This window comes from Anser cygnoides, chromosome 8 (genome assembly GCF_040182565.1).
Source record: "Anser cygnoides isolate HZ-2024a breed goose chromosome 8, Taihu_goose_T2T_genome, whole genome shotgun sequence".
Lineage (NCBI taxonomy): Eukaryota > Metazoa > Chordata > Aves > Anseriformes > Anatidae > Anser > Anser cygnoides.
Genome location: NC_089880.1, coordinates 7,175,991 through 7,196,181, shown reverse-complemented (window position 1 = coordinate 7,196,181; position 20,191 = coordinate 7,175,991). Strand labels below are relative to the sequence as shown.

Genomic DNA, 20,191 nt, shown 5'->3' with positions numbered 1-20,191 from the left:
GTGCTGATCAGCACACACTGAGCTTACTGCATAATTCATCTCTCTTGTGTCACATTTAATGTATAACATGTATTTCCTGTTAATTATGAAAATAAAGATGCATCCTTTCTTTTAGAAATATAATCATGAAATTACTACAGAAATTAGGAAACATGGAGTTGTGTTCTACCCGTTTTACATGATTTTTGTTTAAGTCAATATTACCTCTTATGCAGAAACAAGAGGAAAACATCGCTCTGAGAACTCACCAAACACTCTTTGCTGCTCCCCATGCACCAGGCACAGTCTCTCCTGCAGCCACACAGGGATACTTAAGTGGGATCCCTGTTGTCCTGATGGCCACCAGGGCCACCCTTCTAATTGTAGCTGTGGGTCATCATGGGGTCCCCTTAACTTTCTTTCTCACAGTGAGGTTTGGATGTTTTTATGTCTTTGTTCATGGATGTCAATGAAACAGCGGGCATCCTGTATCTCGTTTTCCTCATCAAAGGTTGAAGATTATCCTGTAATATTCTATTTCACTTCACCCATCCGTCTATATGAGTCTGTTCAGCTTCCCTCACCAAAAGAATGAAAAAACAAAAATCCCATCTCAGCATCATACCCACACCAAAACATCTTACGAAGTTATATTGTCTGCCACTCTGAATGGGTAGGAGAGGGAAGGAGTAAAGAGATGAAGCAAGAGGAGGAAAGGAGCAACACTATGAACCTGAAAATTCACCTTTCTTATTTGGAATAACAATGGGAAAGGGGGAGGTTCACCTGTACTCACTGGTGCATTCAGTCCCTGTATTTCACCAATACACTGATTATTCTGCTTTGGATCCAGCAATCCCTTGCTGGGATTATTTGTCTCGTGGCTGGTGAGGCAACTGGGTTAATATTACTTTCACAGTTTACACTAGCATCATATCAATATTGTTTTTTTAAAGATCTTTACTAACTACCAAGGCAAGGTTGAGCCTATCCAATAGATGTAGTAGATGTATTCTTATTGTACTATTTTATCGCCTCTCTTGGAGTACGCTCAAGTATCACAGCATGCAGTTCCCTGAGGAAATCTACATTTTCTGATCATAGGTATGTACAACACTTTTCAAAATGTAAACACATGTAGCTTGAGGCCTACCTCAAATGCTATGGCTCCGTGGGGGCTGAAAGGCACATGAGGACCATGGGGTAACCTGAAAGGGAGGACGCAAGATAGCTGCCCTTTGCTCCAGCCAAGTCTCGTTCCTCTGGAAAGTTTGATGGGGTCCTTGGAAACAATGTATGATCTCTCACTTGTGAGGTGGCCCCATCATTTTCCCAATTCAGAAACTTTCTGTGACATTGATGATATTCCCTTTTTAGTCTTGGCCATAGGGAAATCTTGGTTCATAACTGCTTAGGTCAGTAAAGTTGGCTAGCTGCCTAGAGGAATATAAAGTTGTGTATCACCAATAGTGCTAATGATCTCTGGAGAAACAAGTAAGTCTGGATGAAAAGACATTATTAGTAGGGGTGCTAGGAAATCAGGATAAATACCCATTTCCCCAGCTGTGCGAAGGCCTGCAGCGGAAACCCACCAAAATGTCCCTGCAGGATGAGTGCAAGCTTTGGTAGTTTCTTCAGGAGGTTTTATCTTCACTGTTCCTTATACAGATATGAAAATGAAATTTAACAGCCAGAGGTCTGTAACAGCCAGAGGTCCCTGTTTAACAGGGATCTGGCTGTAAAAAGAAAGAAAGAAAGAAAAAAAAAGGAAAAAAAAAGGCCTGGAGGAAAAAATCATTCTTACAGAGATGATCTCTGTAAGAAATAAAAACAGGCTTGGAAGAAAGTATTTTGTTATTTTGTTTGCTTGTTTCTTTAACCTTCTCCTTCAAAATGACACTTAAAACAATACACTACCACAAGTTACTGTAGCATCTGAATTTCTTATGATGGGCATGCTTCAGCATCAACTTCTAGAGTCACATGACTGTGTAAAATAATCCAGTACTTATTGAAAAAAATCATCTATACTTAAGATCATGGGGAAAAGTTAGAATGTGACTTCTAAAACCGCGAGGCCTGGAAGGTTAGACATGCCAAATGTACTCGCTTAAATTCTAACCCATGGCTTTGAAGCCAATCTGATGATTTCTAGATGTTTAAATCATATCTTATTAAAGTAGAGGAAGGCAGTGCTGCAGGTGTTGGGATATAACTTTTATCACTCCAAAAACAAAAATACCTCTTAAAAATCACTGGTATAAGCAGTCACTCCTTCCTTTATGGATACCTGAAGAATGCCACTTCAGCTTGTTTAGAAGGTGAAGATGTAACCCATTGCTAAATAATGTAAGTGAACATGAAACAAGCTGTAAAAAAAAAAATCATGAAACATGCTTCTATGAATGCAGGGATTTTACATAGTCATCTTACAATAAACACTTTTCCCACCACCTTAGCATTTCACCTCAGGGCAAATTCATAGATTTTTTTCAAGGTATTGATTCTTTTGTGTATTCTAAATGAGATTTAAGAAATTCTTTTTATTTTTTCATCTCTAGCTCTCTGTTTTGGAGTTCATTACCTCGGCACAGCCCATTTCATTATTGTACACTACACTTGTAATACATTTCTTCCATAGTTAAGCTTTTTTTGCCATTAAAGATGTTTAATTTCTTTAGGCACTTTTTATCTGCTGTAAGTTCGATTACAGCATTAGAAAAAGCAATAGAATAATTAAGACACATTCCATGCTAGAAGTCTACCTGTTCCAAATGTGAATCATTTTTCCTTCCAAGCATAAAACCTTGCATTGTTTTATTTTTCACCCTCAGGTTTCTTTCACTCTTCAATGGAGTAAACAGTGAGACTGATATTTTTTGAAAATATATCTGCGCTGATCATTTGTCCTTTGAAGTACCGTATCTTATTTGCAAGAATATTTTATATATGAGCTGAATTATTGATAGACAGCCTTGACATAACATTTAGGACCAAAAAATATTGCTATATTGTATTTCTTTCAGTTCAGCTCATAGAATAGTTTGATTTTTGTAGTTTTGATCACAGAGATTCTGAAGTCAGACAAATCAAATTGAATCAGATCAAAATGTACTCCTCCTTAGTTCCACTGAAGAAAGACTCCACCAACATCTAAATTAAAGAGGAAAAGAAAGTCTACCCTCCCTGTAGAAATAGGCAGCTCTTCCCGTCCCAGCCTTTTAAATTAAAGAATTCCTGGCCTACATAATTACATTGCTCTAAAAGTTATGTATATATTGTAAAGATTCTACATAATGAATGCATGAGGGAGTTTTAAATACAAATTAGTACAAATGGTTCTCAAAATAATATTTTTTCAACATTGTCTAAAATTTCTGTGCACGCAGTGTGATTGAAGACAGACAAACTCAGGAGATCTATCCAGACCCCAGCCAGCACCACACAAACGTGCTCAGTTTTCCTAAGCACTCATGCTCTCTTCTGGATCCAATTTAAATTTACCATTAACAATTATTAGTGAAAAGAACAAAAGAAATATGGTCTCATTCTGAACCTATCCAAGGTTCAACTCCAGTCTTTTAATGGGAATAAAAGTCCATAAGCATAATAGCGCTGGGTCAGACCACAGGGGTAGCAAGCTTACCATCCTGGATCCAGCACTCATCTGCTGTTGATCATCATGGAAATAGGCCTTTTTCAGTTGGCTGAAGATAAGAGTTAAAACTATCCCTACCACCAAAGACAAATCATTTGCTTCACCTACCCATAAAGTGGTGCAACAGTTTTCAGCTCAAATTAATTATAGACTATTCAAAAACAGTATTTCCTCTGCCACTATCATGAACAAAATTTTGCCAAATTTTCTTGATTCATCAAAGGACATTTTCCCTTAATATGCATCCCAGTTTTCATATGTTTGAAAACAGCTGTTTTTTGGTATGACTGCTTTGTAGAACACGTAGTAAAGGAAAACTTTTCCTATATCCCTAGGAGGTCACATTGAATCCAGAGACTCCTTAAACATAAGTCCCACCAGTCAATTTACTTGCTTTGCCTCCACATCAGGGTTACATTGCCTACATGTCTTCTCTTTTGAGAATGAGAAAACAACCTGGAAGAAGAGCAGAAAAGGCAGGCTCACTAGAGGTGGCAGTCATTGCCTTGGCAAATGGTCTGACAGTCAAGGAGGCATTAAGCAGCTCTTTGGGAGTCCTTTACTCAATGGAGACGTACCAGCAAAGGGTGATTTAGAAGAGTTAGATTAGAGGAATCCCAACTTCAGCATCATATTAAATAACCAGAAACTAATGCCTCCTGTACCAGACTGTTCTTCCTCTTGAAACAGCACGTCACTGTGCATCATGGAAATGAAACAGCAGATGTTTCCAAATATAAAGCAAGATTCACTGTGCTCGTCAGCTGTCTTCCTGGACTGCAGGCATATATTATAACTGTAGGCAGAAAGCCACTTCGAAAATACCTTACAAAATTGGGGAAGAGATCTAAAATTTTAAATAATGAAGATACTCAAAATATTTACAGCTGATATTTGAAAGACACAGGGTGGCGGAGGTGTGACTGTTAGGAATATCATTCCTCCAGTGAGTCCTTTCAGCTAAATCCCTGCAGAGAGTCCAACTGAATGTCTGCAGAAGAATTTGACACTAACTTCAATGGTAGTCATTCAGTGGGTGCTAGCTGATGAAAGATATGGAGCTCTCAGAGTAAGAATCCTGTTGAAAACCTGTGGCAGCTTTAAAAACAAAACCAGGTAATGGTTTCCAAAAAGGAACAAAGTATATTGTGAACTTGATACTCCTCTCAATTTATAGTTGATCTTTAATCTGTGAACCCACCCACAAAACAATTGCTAGTTGTTTTTTATTGTATATCTTGTTGAAACAGAGAAGGCAATCGGTGATATGATGTACTTTCACTATGTTAGAAATAGCTTTGCAATTTGGAAGTGGTGGAGAGAAAGTATGAGCTCGTTGTTTAGGACCATCTGTCTTCAACATATACTGTATCAGATTATTGTTTATTTAGTTAGGAGGTTTTTTTATAAAAGATGGGTATAAGCCATGCATTTCCATACATGGACAGAGAATAAATTCTTTAAATTAAGATTGATGGTGACAGCAACTACAGGGAGAAATAATATTGAAATTACCAAAGGACTCGGCCTCAGAATTTGCATGGATACAAAAGATTCCTGAGGTTTCCAAAATATATGTCTGGCTGTCTCTCCAGGCTGCTGTTTTCACCAGCTCTGAAATTAGATGACAATCTCATGATTCCAATCCAATGAAGGTAATATTGTTACTTTTCAGTAGGACAATAGTCACCATGGGATACGTTTTATTGAAGAACAGAGCATATTGAGAAATAGTCAATATTGGGAATAGGCTTCAGGGTGGTCTTGTGTAGAGGGTGAAAAGAGAAGGCAAGTCCAGAATAATTGTAACTGTGAAATTTGAATGTCTTATTGGCATGGTGCCCTTTCTCATATGTATACTGCAAAATAAAAAAATCTGTAGAATTCTCAGGATCGCAACATTTCACTTAAATTAGAAGAAGATTCACACTATGGTGTGAAGGACCATAATCTCCTGTCATTTACACATATGCTTGCTCAAGTAGCTCCCTTTTACTGACATTAGATCTATTTCCTCTCTTTTGTAATGGTATTTGTTAGATTTTAATTGCAATGTCAGAAACAGTAAAGATTTTTGTTGTTCTTGGTTTTGTTGTGATCATTCCACAATGAAGATTTAGCTTTTATTTAAACTGGATGACCCAATATATTCAGTTCAGCTGCTAGATTGACTGTCACTGAGTTGTCAAATGCCTGATATGAATAGTATACAGAAAGAGAACAAGTTGACCTTGAACTCACTAAATGTTTTATGAAAAGTAGCCATTTCCAGAAAAATATGCATATGTTTTCCAGATTTGCTCTTTTTGCTTTCCTTAAGGCTGTTACCTGTAATAAATGCCTTTCATCTTACTCAGATGCTTGTTACATAGAAGGTTTGGGAAGGGTAGAACAACATTTTAATGATGAATTTAGTACTCATGGATTGCAAAGGATTGATTATATTGTAGGCTGAATTCCTGGACCTCGCCAAAGGCTATGGAGAATATTGTGGCTATAATGCTAGCATTGCTTTGTAAAAACATTCTAATTCTGTTTTATAATCTTCCATTACTGGAATGATTTGGTCTTGGTGATTATTCTTTCCCCTTAATTGGCACCTTCATTGTTAAGTGAAATCAGAGTAGATAATGCTGTTTAAATAGAATAAAAGAAAGCAATCATAGTTTTGATCTGTCTAGCTCACACAAACCTGTGCATTATTTCCAAACATAAAAACCTAACCTTAGCGCCTCCAGCTGGTGCTGGAAACATGTCATTCTCATGCATATACCAGAGAAGACTGCAGGAAAGTGTGGCAGCTAGTAATATAGGATCCAGGTCAGAGGATCCAGGTTCTAACCAACAGAGAAGCACACTAAATAGAATTAATTTAAGACACTTGTGCTCAGCACTGGATTTTGATCAAACACTTCAAAAAGTAAAAAATAGCAGCTAATTTACTCTGCCATGAAATATATTGGTTCCTTTTCAAATACATTGGTTCCTTTTCAAAAGCTACTTTCAGCTCTTTCAGAATTTGTGGACAAAGTGGTTTCTAGCTAATATATAGTTTTAAATGCTTTTTTGAAAGCCTCTTGCATGATAGAGTTCATAGCAACAGCTTCTGCTACTGCTTTAAGAGCACAATAAGGTTTAATAAGAAGGATGCACTTCAGTTCATAGATTGCTTGTTTTCTGCTTTACTTTATTCATCATAATCCTTACCTCACCTCCTCTTAATAAATAAAATAAAATAAAATAAAATAAAATAAAATAAAATAAAATAAAATAAAATAAAATGAAAGAAAGAAAGAAAGAAAGAAAGAAAGAAAGAAAGAAAGAAAGAAAGAAAGAAAGAAAGAAAAAGAAAGAAAGAAAGAAAGAAAAAAGCCAGTGACTGGTATTGATCTTCTCTATCCCAAAGCAGGTTCCCTTGATCTGGATCGAACCTGTCTCTGTCAGTAAGAGTTTTTCCAGGAGACAGTTCTATTTAAAATGTTTCACAGGGCATCTAGCTATTTGTTCATTTGTTAGGAATGGTGGAAGAGACTATAATAGACAAGCAGCCTCAGCTGGCTGCTGGACGTAAGACTAGATCCAGTCATATCACAAAGACAGAATATACTTTCTGTGCAATGTGGAAAATAGTTTTAAGATACATCTTGACCCAAGACTTATTAAAGAAACCATTATCAATATTAATTGAAACTCAAAATGCCCTTTGGAATTTCACTGCAAACATTTTTACTCTAATGCTGGTTTTGATGTTATGAATGAGAGGTGAGTGGTTGCAGTACGGTATACATGATAGCTATCAATTCCACACCACAAGATCTCTCTTCCAGGTGAATGTAAAAGGAAATATGTTTTCCTGCAGAACACATCCCCCACCACATACTCAATAAGTCTGGGAAAAGGACAGAGTCTCATTATCATCTTTTTTATCTAATGAAAACTATCTTTGTCTTTGTGGTTTTTAAAGCACTTCATCTGAAGGATAGCTTCAAATGAACACTGATATTCACAAACAGTAGAAAAGAATGTGTGGTGCAAGTGTAGTCCAGACTGTCCTGTGTCATTTGTAATATCAAAGACCACTAAACTCACTTGGAGAGGCAGAGCGCCCATCCCACGTTAGACATGGTGAGAAGAAACCTGAGACCTGTTCCTTTTCTTCTGACACACTTACAAGACAAACACATGCTCCATTAAAAATAACACAGGTCTGCTCTGCTCTGTTTCCCTCCCATGTGTCTGACTCAAAAATATGCCTCAGTTCACAGTGTTATGCTTATTAAGATATACTATTACTGTTCTGCAATGAGCCACTTCAGAGGACAAAGCAGGGAAGCTGGCTCCCATTGCACTAAACACGGCAGCCCCTTCAAACCCAGTGCTGGAGCAAAACACTCTCCTTTTGCAACACTCTCTCATCTTGCATCTGGAGTTTATTCTTTTATTTTTTTCTTCTCTTTTTCTTGTTATTTTCTTGAGTCATGACAGTTCCACATCTGAAAAGCTGTAGTGACATAATTGACACTCCCAGCACTTGGGACTGGGAGCACTAGAAAGCCATGTATTACATTTGTTTTTCTCTCCACAGGTCACTGAGCATCCAGTCTGATTTTAGCACATCTTGTTGTGGAGAGCTTTTAATGCTAATTTGTTGCCTTTATTTAAGAATAGTCTGCTGATGGGGAGAGAACCAGCATGCTGCCTGAACGTTAGATATTATTTTGACCTTGCTTTATTCCTGCAGTAAAATGTGATCGCATGTTGCAAATGCACTGTTATTCATACATTAACCAACAATAGGGGCAACCTAGATCACAACTGTAAGTGGAGGATGAGGGTATGGAAATGATGTAGGGTTTTGTTCTCTCTCTCTCTTTTTTTTTTTTTTTTTTGGTTCAGCTATATGAAGGAAATCATGTGTCACTGTTTTTTGCAATATAAAACAATACATCAAAATGTTGGTATAAATAATGTAGAATACCACTAAACATGTGGGGCCATACCCAAAGCTTGCAGTTGAAACAATAAAAAGATTGACATGATTAGATATATGGTTCCAGAAGAAGCAGATTGGAAAATTAGTCTGCTTAGTATCTTAGTAATAAAGACAGTTTACAAGGGTCTGTTGCCCAGCTTCTTTGAATGAACATGGCACAGCATATGCTGGTTAGGGAATGAAGAGCTGGCAGTTTTTCCCCGGCAGGTTAGCTAGCCAGAGATTCCTCACACTGAAATTCCCAGTGAACAGCTTGACCCCAAGGGCTGGATTGCTGTCATGTGGCCGTGGCTGTGAATGTTTCAAATATTTAGCACTTACGCATACATTAGCTCATCTTAATTGTTTTCCTTCAAAATGCCTGCAGAAGAGCAATTAGGTGAACCTGGTTTTAAAGTGTTACAGGTTTTTGTAACACATTCTTTTTAAAGACTTTATGCTTCTGCAAATTAAAGGATAAGTTTTTTGTTTTGTTTTTGTTTTTATCAGAGCAGAAAGTTTATCACAAATTAAGAACATTTAAATACTTTCTCTTTTTCAGCATAATTCGATCAGCATTTCTTTTCTCATTCCCAGCCTGAATTACTATTGTAGCCGAGGGCCTCCATTCAGAAAAGATAATTTATGAAAGATCTTTTATCATGGAATAGAGCAGCTGAAGATTTGGCCTGGGTATTTTTTTACTCCTTATCAAATCCTGCTTCCCATCCCAAAAGAGTAGGGACTTCATTCTTGTCCTGTGTGAGCCTCTTTTTAAAACTGAACCATGTTTTTAAAAATGTTGTCTATTCACTCCATAACCATTGATGTAGGTCTCACACATCCGTACTTCTCTCAAAAAAATACAGCCTAACAACAACATTTTGATGCCTCATGTCTATTTCAAACATGTACTGCAAAATTTTATGTCTGCATTAAGTCCCTTAGTCTTGGACACACAAATAAGTGTTTTTTTTTGAGCTGCCCCAGTAAGGACTCACACAAGGAATTTTTTGATAAATTCATGTGCTAGGACTGGTAAGTAGGTTCCCATTGTGGGGTTGGACAGCCCAAGGAACGTCACGCCTAGTCTGGTTCACGTTATGTATATCAACTGGTTTTATTCTCACACAAAAGTAAACAGCTCAGGAAAAATTGGAAAGGTTCAACTCCGCCAAGTCAATATTCACTCTGGAGACTAGAGAGCAATAAGAAAGTAAAAAGGTACGCCTTCTCCCAGGAGGAAAGACAGGGAAGTCTCTTAAGAGTCCAAAAGAAAAGGCAACCTTGAACTGCACCCAGCCTACACTACAGCAGTACCCAGCAAAGCTGCACTGGAACCTGCCAGCATGTCACTGCATCTACAGCATAAAGCATATGCAAGTCCAGCTGACAGAGCACTCCAAAATCTGGTAAAACAAGATGGAAAGGAAAGTTTCCAGATGAGATTTAAGAACAGAAGTTAAAAAGAGTTAATACCTTCTTTGAATAAGAAGGAAGAAGAAAACAGAAGAGGCTGTGACTTGGATGGCACTGACTGAGGCAGACAGAAGAGCTGGAAAACCATGATGAATGTGAAAGGGTATTTCACTGCATTTTATGCTGAAAGCTTTATTAAAAATACAACAAAAGAGAGAGGATGCATAATAATAGTCTCAGACTTTGATAAAATAGCCAGAGCTCTGGAGACTGACATAAGAAATATATTTAGGAAGTCCAGAGGGGTGGAATTACGTCTGTCATGAAAGGAAGCAGTAAAAGTACAACTGAAAATTTGAAGAAAGGCAAGGACTAAATGTGAGAGACATGCATCAGCAATAACTGGGAGATGCTGCTGCGCAGGTGTTCAGGCAAGAAAGATGCAAAAGCAAACAAGACAACTGCAAAGTGGCTATCCAAGAAGGCAATTTTGGATTTGTTTTTCATGCAGAATGGGATGGCTAAATAAGACTCATGGACTCAAGGAGCATTTAATCTTTCTCTCATTTATCAGAAGGACCACATTACTTTAATAATCGTTTTTAAAAATCAGTAATTAAAATAAATGTATTAAGGGGATGGAAAAGTAATTTTTACAGGATATTTGTACGTGTAGGCACACCTTTTCTCCAGAAAGTCTGTAAGTCCCACAAAAGGCTCTAAACATTTTGTTGTCTGTAAATGATCTCAAATATTTAGTCAGTAGGTTTGATCAATAAGCAACTTTTCCAAAGCTCTCTAAATACCAGCAGAGTTGTTGCCCGAGGTTTTATTCCCTTTTTGCCCAGAAATATATGTAGATGACTTGTCCAAATTAAATCTGATTACTCAGATGCCAGGATTTGTGTTCTCAAAAAAAGATATATAATTTTCTGTTGAAATATGTATAGCATTTGTTTTATGAGAATCTAGTTTTATAAAGGATGAAATTGTCCCCAAAGTGTATACAAACACATTACCATATATGCATGCCTTCATTTTAATTTTGAGTGATAAAAAAAGCTAGATACCAGATACCCATCTTCTGGGTATATGAAGACGTGAGAGTCTGGAACCTCTCTCCCTGCTTAGGTGAATCATTCCTACCATTCTTAATTGTTCTTAATCTACATGTGTCTAGAAAAGTTGAAAAATAGAAAATATATGAAGACTGAGAAAAGCCTAGGAAATTGGAGGGATAATGGAGGGCAGAAGGGTAGGAAAAAATGTTATTTTCTGTTTCTCAGTGGTAAAAGTCCTGATAAGGTGGATGTTTGTTTACATTCCTCAGACATGCCCTCTGTCTAACATTGTGAGTCTTTGGTAAATACGAGCACTGATATGACAGGCACCTATTCAGCTTTCTAATTATGTAAGTAAAAATATCTATGATTTGTTTTTTAAGCAATTTCAAACAGTAGAAATAAATCTGATAAGAAAGGGAAAAGGTGAATTTTTATATGCTAATTCCCTCAGGAGGCAGGGAAGGAGAATTAAGAAGAAATGTTTGTGATCTTAAAGGCAAACTGGCTGTCATTTTGAAAGATATCTATAAAAATAAGTGATTAACAGAGATGGAAGTGAATTGTTTTTCCTCAGTAATTAAAACTTTAGGGTGATTTTTGTTTGTTTGTTTGCTCATCTGTCACTCAAGTCATTCACACACAGTAAGAAAACCTTCGTATTAAATATTCTGTTTTCATATCATTGAAATGAATGTATGGAGCAGCTTTTAGGTCAGATCCAGGAATGGATGAAGAGCATTTTCTGGTCAAAAATGAGGCAAAATGAAACCAGAATCTTGGCGTCCCCTCTTCCTTCTCAAGCTGATAGCTCCTTGGCACGCTGATATACATGTACCCACAGCCGCCTACCCCAGTTGGCCCACAATGGCTGCCTTGACACACAGATTCACTTGGCAGATGTTTACTTGCATCACCTTCAAGACCCCAGTGAGTTACCTTGACTGAAAGTCAAGCCAAAAAGATTCAGTGTTTGCCCCCTTCGGGTCCCATTCTGTCTCCTCAGCAGCGCACCACTCCACTCAGATCAAAAATCAATTTAGTTGCAAGGTCACATGGAAATTCCTCACAGCGTGAAAAACTCAAGACTCTGTCTTAGCAGTGGCCTTTGGATTAAGCAAACAATTGACCACCTAAAAGCACTGGCCGTACTTCACATGCAAAGAACTTCATGTCCATCTTCTCTTCAGTCAGAGTACAAAACCTGAAAAACACTTTATGTTGCAGTCAGTCAAGCTCAGGATGCATCCACTGTTGGCACTCCAGCTGGTTTTGCTCTTGCTGCATTTGCTGTAGTTCACTAGTAAATTATGACCATTTGTACTGGCTAACCACTGAATTATAGCCTTCCCTTACGTACACACAAAACAGCTCAGATGATGTTCTTAGTAAGGGGAAAAAAAAAGAGTTACTTTTTTTGGTTAGAAAGTTGGTTTGGGGGGTTCTTCTCCGCCTTCTCCACATTGGTCAGTTGTTTTCTTTCTTGTTTAATTCTTGTATTTTTCAAATTTATGAATAATTGTGAGGACTTGTGATGCTGATCTATTGTGATGATTTGTCAAAACATAATCACATAACGCAACACAGGCCAAGATTTAATTGTGCTCTAATTGAAGCCCTCATAGCCTTAAAAAAATAAAGCAGAGGAGATTGTTTCACTTGCAACTGTGGGCTACAGACATAATAAGTGGCCCTGTGATGAGCTATCATCGGGGAAGGCCCACCAGATGGGAGGCATGAAACAGAAATGTTGTTTATTTCTGCAATCAAGCCAAAGTGAGCTGACAATCCTGGATGAAAAACTTTCTACAGAACTTTTACACAGAGATCAGAGACTTTTTCTTGGGACGTACCACCTGGGAATTTGTGATCCTTGTTCCTACCACAGTTGTATAACTTTAACATCCCACAGAGCTGACAGACTTTGACACTAACAACTGTGCAGGGAGTAAAACAGATTTACAAGTGGCAGTGACCTTTTCATCAAGGGAAGTAAAGTAGACTTGAATCCACCGTACCCCCGACTCACAGTCCTGACAACATCATTCAACATACAGTAGGAAAAGCACTTCAGCAAAAGTTTATGAAAGTGACATTGACACAGCACAGTACATTAAATGGATCCCACCAACATGCCATGAGTTTTAAGTAGTATCTATTTTTTTTAGTGAGATTAGATGTGTTTGCTACTTAAATACTTTAGTGTATTCCTTTACTCAGCAATGACAATTAAAATGCTGCAGTATCAGTACCTTTTTAGTTATGAACGTACATATTTTGACCATCCTTCTTCCAGTAAAAAAAAATAAACAAATAGAAACAATCTATAATTGAATGTTCCTATCATCATTTCGTTCTTATCTTTGACCCCCATACTTCAGTGCAGCGTGGACAGGCCTTATTCACTATCTTGGATCTTGTTACCCTAGCAACTAATAGCCAAGCTGCCTTCAAAAAAAAAATATGGAGGTGGCCTCTCTGATTTTTAAAGGAAATTGACTACTTTAAACCCAGTGAACACCTGTTTTAATTGCACTGTTCATGGCCGAGAATCTCTCTTGTCATTTTTTCAGAGGTAATAGCAGTTTTATTCAGCTATGTGGTTTACTGCATAGAAGCAGTAAAGCAGAACTTCTTCTGTCAGAAACTTCAAGCATAGCTGATTTATTTTTAGGTACCTAAAACCAAAAATTAGGTCTGCATCTGCTTATTCAAAATTTTTGCAATTTCAATATGATTTAAAAGAAAGGCTATTCTTTTAAGCTTCTGTAAGAGGTAAGAGCAGTTTACTAAGAAACATTATACAGTTAATGAAGATACTCTGTCTTCAGAAGAAAGAAAATTGTTGGACAAATTTATGGTAAAGCAAATTTTTCCTATTGATCAAGCCCTAGAGGGGCATTAACAACACTTAAGGGAACAAACTGCAGAAGATGGCATAACTGACACATAAAAAAGACTCGGCAAGAGAGCTGAGCAGGGCTGGTAGGAAATGGAACACTTTAACATTACAACCCAGTCATACCAAGGTCCATTGACCCTGTACTCATTCCAGATAATTAATTTACAACACATTAAACCTCTGTGTGAAGAAGGATGTTATGCATCAGTTGCGTAGGAATAAAAAGTGTTATTGATTTAAGATTTCTACTGTATCCTGCACTGACAGAAAGAAACAATCTAGTGGTGTTTTAAAGACAAAAAAAAAACCTTTTCTGAAGGACAAGTTTGCTAAATAAGTGCACTTTACACTACATTTAACTGAAGTATTGTTGACACCCTAAAATAAATGCTGTTAGGAAAGAAACCCTCAGCATAATTAGGAGACTATGGCATGACTGGATAGTATTGGCATTCACTCTAGGAATCAAATGCTTGTAGGTGATAATGCTCTCTTTTACAGTAAGAGTTTAAAATAGAAAAACACATTGACAAATATTATTTAATGAATAAAATATGAGTGAGACAAAGCCGTTAATACAGTACAATGTCTAATGAGAATCAAGCCCATTTTCCTCGTGAAGGCATTGTGCACTTAATGTGTAAAAGAAGGAAATAGTTGCAGACTGGCAAAGTTTTAAGACGCAAACCAGGACTTGCTTCATTGACAGATTCTTTTTTCTGTAATTAAATTACAATTTTCAGATCAAAATTCAGAAAATTCAGAATTTCAGATCAAATGTATTGGTTGGCTAGCACTTCCTACTGCAGTTTCACTTCTCAGGACCTTGGGACACTACAAAAGTCTGCCCTGTATTACTCGCAGCTTTCAGCAAATGTCTACTTTCAAGTTCCTTTAAAACTTCCAGTGGTTAGAAAGAGATTTGAATCAGTCAACAGGCAATATGCTCCCAATCCACGAAATTCAGTTTCACACAAATAATACAAAGAGAGAAAACACAGAAGGGTCTGTAATTGATCTCAGACTGAACTACAATGATCTCATGATAGGGAGAGGAGTGTTAACTTCCTGGTAAAAAGACAGATTGTGTTTGCAGTTTGGTACAAAATACCCAGAAAGAGGCTACGGACAATCTAAAATGAAGCCTGGAATTTTGTAGTGAAGGGAAGTTATTCCAGCTGAATTGAAACCAATATTGGAGTACTGCAAACAAAATACTACAGTCAGTCCAAGTACTAAAAGACTCATAGCAAAGTGTGAAGAATCTGGGATATAAAAGCAGGAGAGTGCACAAATCCCACAAATGAACTCACACACCAAGGCAGGTAATGTGAAACAAGACAGTTGTTAGTGTTTAGAAGATTTAAAAACTGCAGTGTACATTTCTCTGCAAGAGTTTGTGAGCGTTTGCAAGTAGACACACTATGGGCAAAGCGTGTGACAGCAGCAATATTAGATCCAGGACTCTTTTGGAAAAGTCTAGCACATAGCCTCAGGACATAAAGAAGTGACAGCCTGAAAGCCAGCCACAGGAACACAAACAATATGATGGCAGCAACTGGGATACCAGTGCTACAAGAAAGGGCGCACACATCAGTAGTGAAAAAACTTAAACTTGGAAAAGAAGTAATTAATTTAAAAAAAAAAAAAACTTTTTTCAGCATTAGACTTGGCTATTTATGAACATCTCCAAGAAATACATGGTAGTTTCTCTCAATGGTACAGTCAAAACTGTAGTCAAGTGCATTATTCATCACGGGTACTAATAAAAAATTTAATGTCAGTGCTCTCAAAGAGTGAAGGGAGCCTTTGGCCTTAGTCTACACATGTAAAAAGTTATGTATCTTACTTATGGAAAGCTTATGTTAACTGAAACTGGTTATAAACTACTTATTGCCATTCCCAATAGGAATCTGATAAGCACCTTTATCTTACCCTCTCCTGAAACTGCATAGATTATTTCTCAACTATGAATGGTGGATTTACAAACCAAATATAAATCTAAGTGAAATTTGTTGCCTACACATACATATATTGGAGCCTTTGATACAGGCACTGAATACAGATTAAAAGACACACGTACCCATCTGACATCCATCTCCCCTTTAACTATTTCTGGTCTCAGACTTGCAAATATGAATAGCAGAAGAATATCAGGGTATTAGCCTAGATTGATGTACTCCTCACTTTCCTGAGATAACCCTGTATGAAGATCCTCCAGTTAGGCTGCAGGGCACTTGTCAGTCCATTTTCATTAGGGACAATGATGACAGCTTTGCAAAACATCACGTGTGTGGTTTGCAGTAAGTTGCAGGTTTTGTCTGGTCTGACAGAGCCTTTCTACAAGAAACTACACTTTTACCCAGTCTTAAACTCACACTGCCAAATCACTATGACCAAAATAATTACAGCAATCAAAAAACAGTATTAGCAGTTCCCTGGTGGGAAAAAATTATCTGTACCATGTTCAGCTGTACACAAGGTAATAAAATGGAAAGTCTTGGTCAGTCACAGGAACAGACGGAGTGACCCCTATAGAGTATTTCTGCATTTTCTCAAAACTCATTTTCAGTAAGACTGGTACAGGCTAAAGAGAAGGAAGGCTCCTGTTTTATAGCAACTCCTGGGCCAGTTTTGACTCTAACTCAGCGACGTAGAAAACCCCTCTCCCAGAAGTCTTACTGGCCCATCACAGTAGTTTCTCAAGTAGGTGAAATCATCACATTTTCCATTCTGCATACACTGAGGCATCCACGCTATTTTTATTTTTAGCAACCAAATTATCATTCGCCCAGATTAAAGGAGATAATTCATTTTTAATGGATTTCAATTTCAGTTAGCTGTTTTGCTGAAATCACTTTTTTTTTCTTTTAAAAAGATAAATTATTTGGCATTGAAGTTTGAAACATAGCAGTAAGCGATTATCATAATTTTGTAAAATAATTCAAGCAAAATTTAAAATACCTTGCACCCCTCCTGAAAACTGTAATGAAATGAAGAGCACTTTTTTTTTTTTTTCTGATTCTTTACTAAAGATATCTTTTATCTTTTGAGGTCTGAGCAGTCCATATAAATATGCCACAACATTTTGGACTTCACTAAGTATCTGAAGTGATATTTCGGTATTTCTCTGGAGCAAACTGTAGTACTACTTTTTGAGGGGAAAACAAACAAAAAAACAACCAAATAAAAAAAACCTCTTCCCTCTTTCTACAGTGAAAAATAGGGGGACAAAAAAAAAAAAAAAAAGAAAACCGTATTCTTAATTCGGGTTACAGGTTCAAACGCACCAGTCGTAACTTTCTGCGGCTTAAATGGGCAAAATGGACAAAGAACAGTAAGGAGAAGCAAAATAAAGTGATTTTCTGTGGGAACATGATGCACTCACTGGTGGTAGCACCAGAAGAAGAATGTAGGTTTCCTTATACTTTACCCATCTGATGACATTGCTTCTCCAATCCGTATCAGAGTTGCCTGTTACTTAATAGCTTGTACAATTATGTGAAAGTGTTAATAAGTAACCTGGGTGTGTTCACCCTTCACTAAATTATAATCAACAGTTGATTCTACATTTTACGTTTGTTATTCTCTCACTACATGACAAAGATAAAGATTTCATATTTAGTACACCTGTATGGATAATTACACTACTATGCTACTCCTATTACCACAGTTAAGGAACTGTTCCTCTTTTCCCTGATTTATATGGCATGACATGGCCTCATAAAGTATTATTATGTCATTATTCAAAATCCTTGTATCCGATAATGTGGTAGTCAGTCGAATAAGAATTTTGAGATTTCCCTTGGCAACAATGGTGGTGTGAAGAAGGTATTGAACAGCTACGCTCAGGCACAGATTGCCTACCTGCAGTTAAGGGACCTGTGCTCCCACGTGCTTGTGCTCCTTCGCTCACTCTATGCCATGGTAACCATTGCACATCTCACAGGATAAGCTTCCACCACACCAAGCTGACTCACGGCAGTTGTATGATTGCACATGCCCCGTAGGAAAAGAAGTCCAGCCAAAGCACCTAGTCCTGCAGAACAGAGTGAGAGGCCCAAGCTGTTAATCAGGCAAGAAAGTGCAACAGTGGATAAGTACACGTACAAGGCTGAAAACTGTCTGAAAATGAAACTTCTAATTTCAGTTAAATATACCAATGTTTTATTTTTGCTTATTCTCTAAGTTACTAATTTTTTTCACTTTTTTACTGAGAATAAAAATTACTTACATTACAATATTAGCATTTTGTATGGGATTAAATTTCAACTTTACTATCCTTTATTGAGCATTTCTTGCCATGCTTATTGACATGGATCAAGAGCCCCTTACTGATCAGACTAGCACTCAGCACATTATTGGTGTGCTGCTGATGTGTAGATGGCTACTTTTGTTATAATGGAACTCAATAGAACACCCAATTGTGAATCCATGATTCAACTATTTGTTGACTCCCTGAGATCTAGCTGGTAGCAAAATTTAAAGTGCAATGATACAGTGTTTATTCTAGAATCATTGAGATAACTCAGAATTTTGGGTTGCTTTTTTGTTCTAGTAACTGTTATGAGTAAATTATTTACTGCACAACAGACGACTTCTCTACTTACATTTTTTGATTAATTGCTAAGTGAGTATTCACAAAGAGCTGAATCAGATCCCCATTAGAAGGATATTGCTATAGTTCCGTGATATTCATTTATCCTCTGAATACATATTTTCTACGTGAACTGTCTATCTTTGAAAGAATACCTGTTACATGACACAGCATACCACACGAGTACATCAAAAGATAGGATTATTTTATATTCTGTTAATTTCATAGCAATCAGCACCTTGCTGTCCTTTAAAAAAGCACTTTTCTGATGGAGTTTTGTGTGTGTAATAACTGCAACATCAGACTCAAAGAATAAGTCAAACTTTCAAACTAGATCAAAGAATGTAAAGTACAGGTAGTTAATAGTGAGGGGTTTTTTTCTTTTCTTTTTTTTTTTTCAAATTATTCACCCATACTTACTGTGTCCCTCTCTAGAATTCATGGATCATTATTCTTTGTAGCTCATTTTTTCTTCAGTGTAAGATTGTGGGATGAAGTCCACATTCTGAAATTACACACAAATATGTTATAAAAATGGAGTGTTTGAAATCAATTCTAATGTTAAATGCAAAGGACATTCTGGGCTCATTAAGTAAAAATATCTCATTTAATGAGCAGGAAAGCACTGGAGCACACTGAACCCTGACACAAAGCAAATTATTTAAGTGATAAATTATATTTTATGGGGAATGTAAAAGTTAATAATACTCAGGGGTAAGGTAATAAATGCAGAGGTGTAACTAACTTCATTGACTGCTTTACTTACAAACATGCCATATGTACCTGGTTACTTGAAATAGTAATAAAAGGAATTGGCAGAAACTCCTGGAACCCAAGATTCATGCAGAGACCTTTGTAGCATTCTTTTTGACTAAACAATGTGTTTTATTCTTTTCAAACTCATTCTCCTCCCTCTTTCACTTTAAGATATATACCTCCAGTCTTTGCTTTTCACTTTCTGTCAAATATTTGATCTTGCATTCATTAAAACTAAAACCTTCTTATCTTCCAGGGAGGCTAATAAAATCAGTGCTCATTTACCTGCAATGATGCCCCAGAAGTGACCTAAAACTTTACTTGAGGAGAACCAATCTACGCTGAAAGAAAACAGTGGATCAGCTGTTAATCTACTGCCCTTCTAACGCACACAGGTTCAGTGGCACTGAATCTCCTGCTGTTATTGTTCAGTGAGATCAATTAAGTAGATGAACTCAGTGAGGATACAGCTCACAAATACGTCTGTACATTAGAATAAGGGGTTTTAGCTTGAAGTTAACTATCAGAGTTAAAACCCCTTCGCTATATTTTTAAAAAATATAAAAAAAAGGGGTAAAAGAGATGATGAAGGTATGTAACAAGTAGAAATCAACTGAGGAGCATGCATGATCAAAACTACCTCCTATGACTACTTCCTTAATCTTAAAATGGAATTTGCAATACTAACATTGTCTTTTCTTTTTTTCCCCAATTTTATTTTATTTTTACATTTCCAGGTCAATGGCTAGACCTTTATTCTCACTGATGCATCTAGGAAGTGAATATAATATCAGTGCACCTAATGTTAATCTTGATTTGGTACAATTTGTATATGGACGGGACGGCC

At 37.0% G+C, this 20,191-nt stretch overlaps 1 long non-coding RNA gene across 2 annotated transcripts in view; it reads right to left on the bottom strand.

Moving 5' to 3' along the window:
- LOC106041951 (uncharacterized) overlaps positions 1–20,191 on the bottom strand; it is a 132,945-nt gene that overhangs the window by 35,596 nt on the left and 77,158 nt on the right. For both annotated transcript variants that reach the window (XR_001210829.3, XR_010833315.1), the window contains exons 4-5: positions 19,009–19,093; positions 17,859–18,030 (exon numbers count right to left, since the gene is read on the bottom strand). This is a non-coding gene — a long non-coding RNA (uncharacterized lncRNA). The remainder of the gene's footprint in view (positions 1–17,858; positions 18,031–19,008; positions 19,094–20,191) is intronic.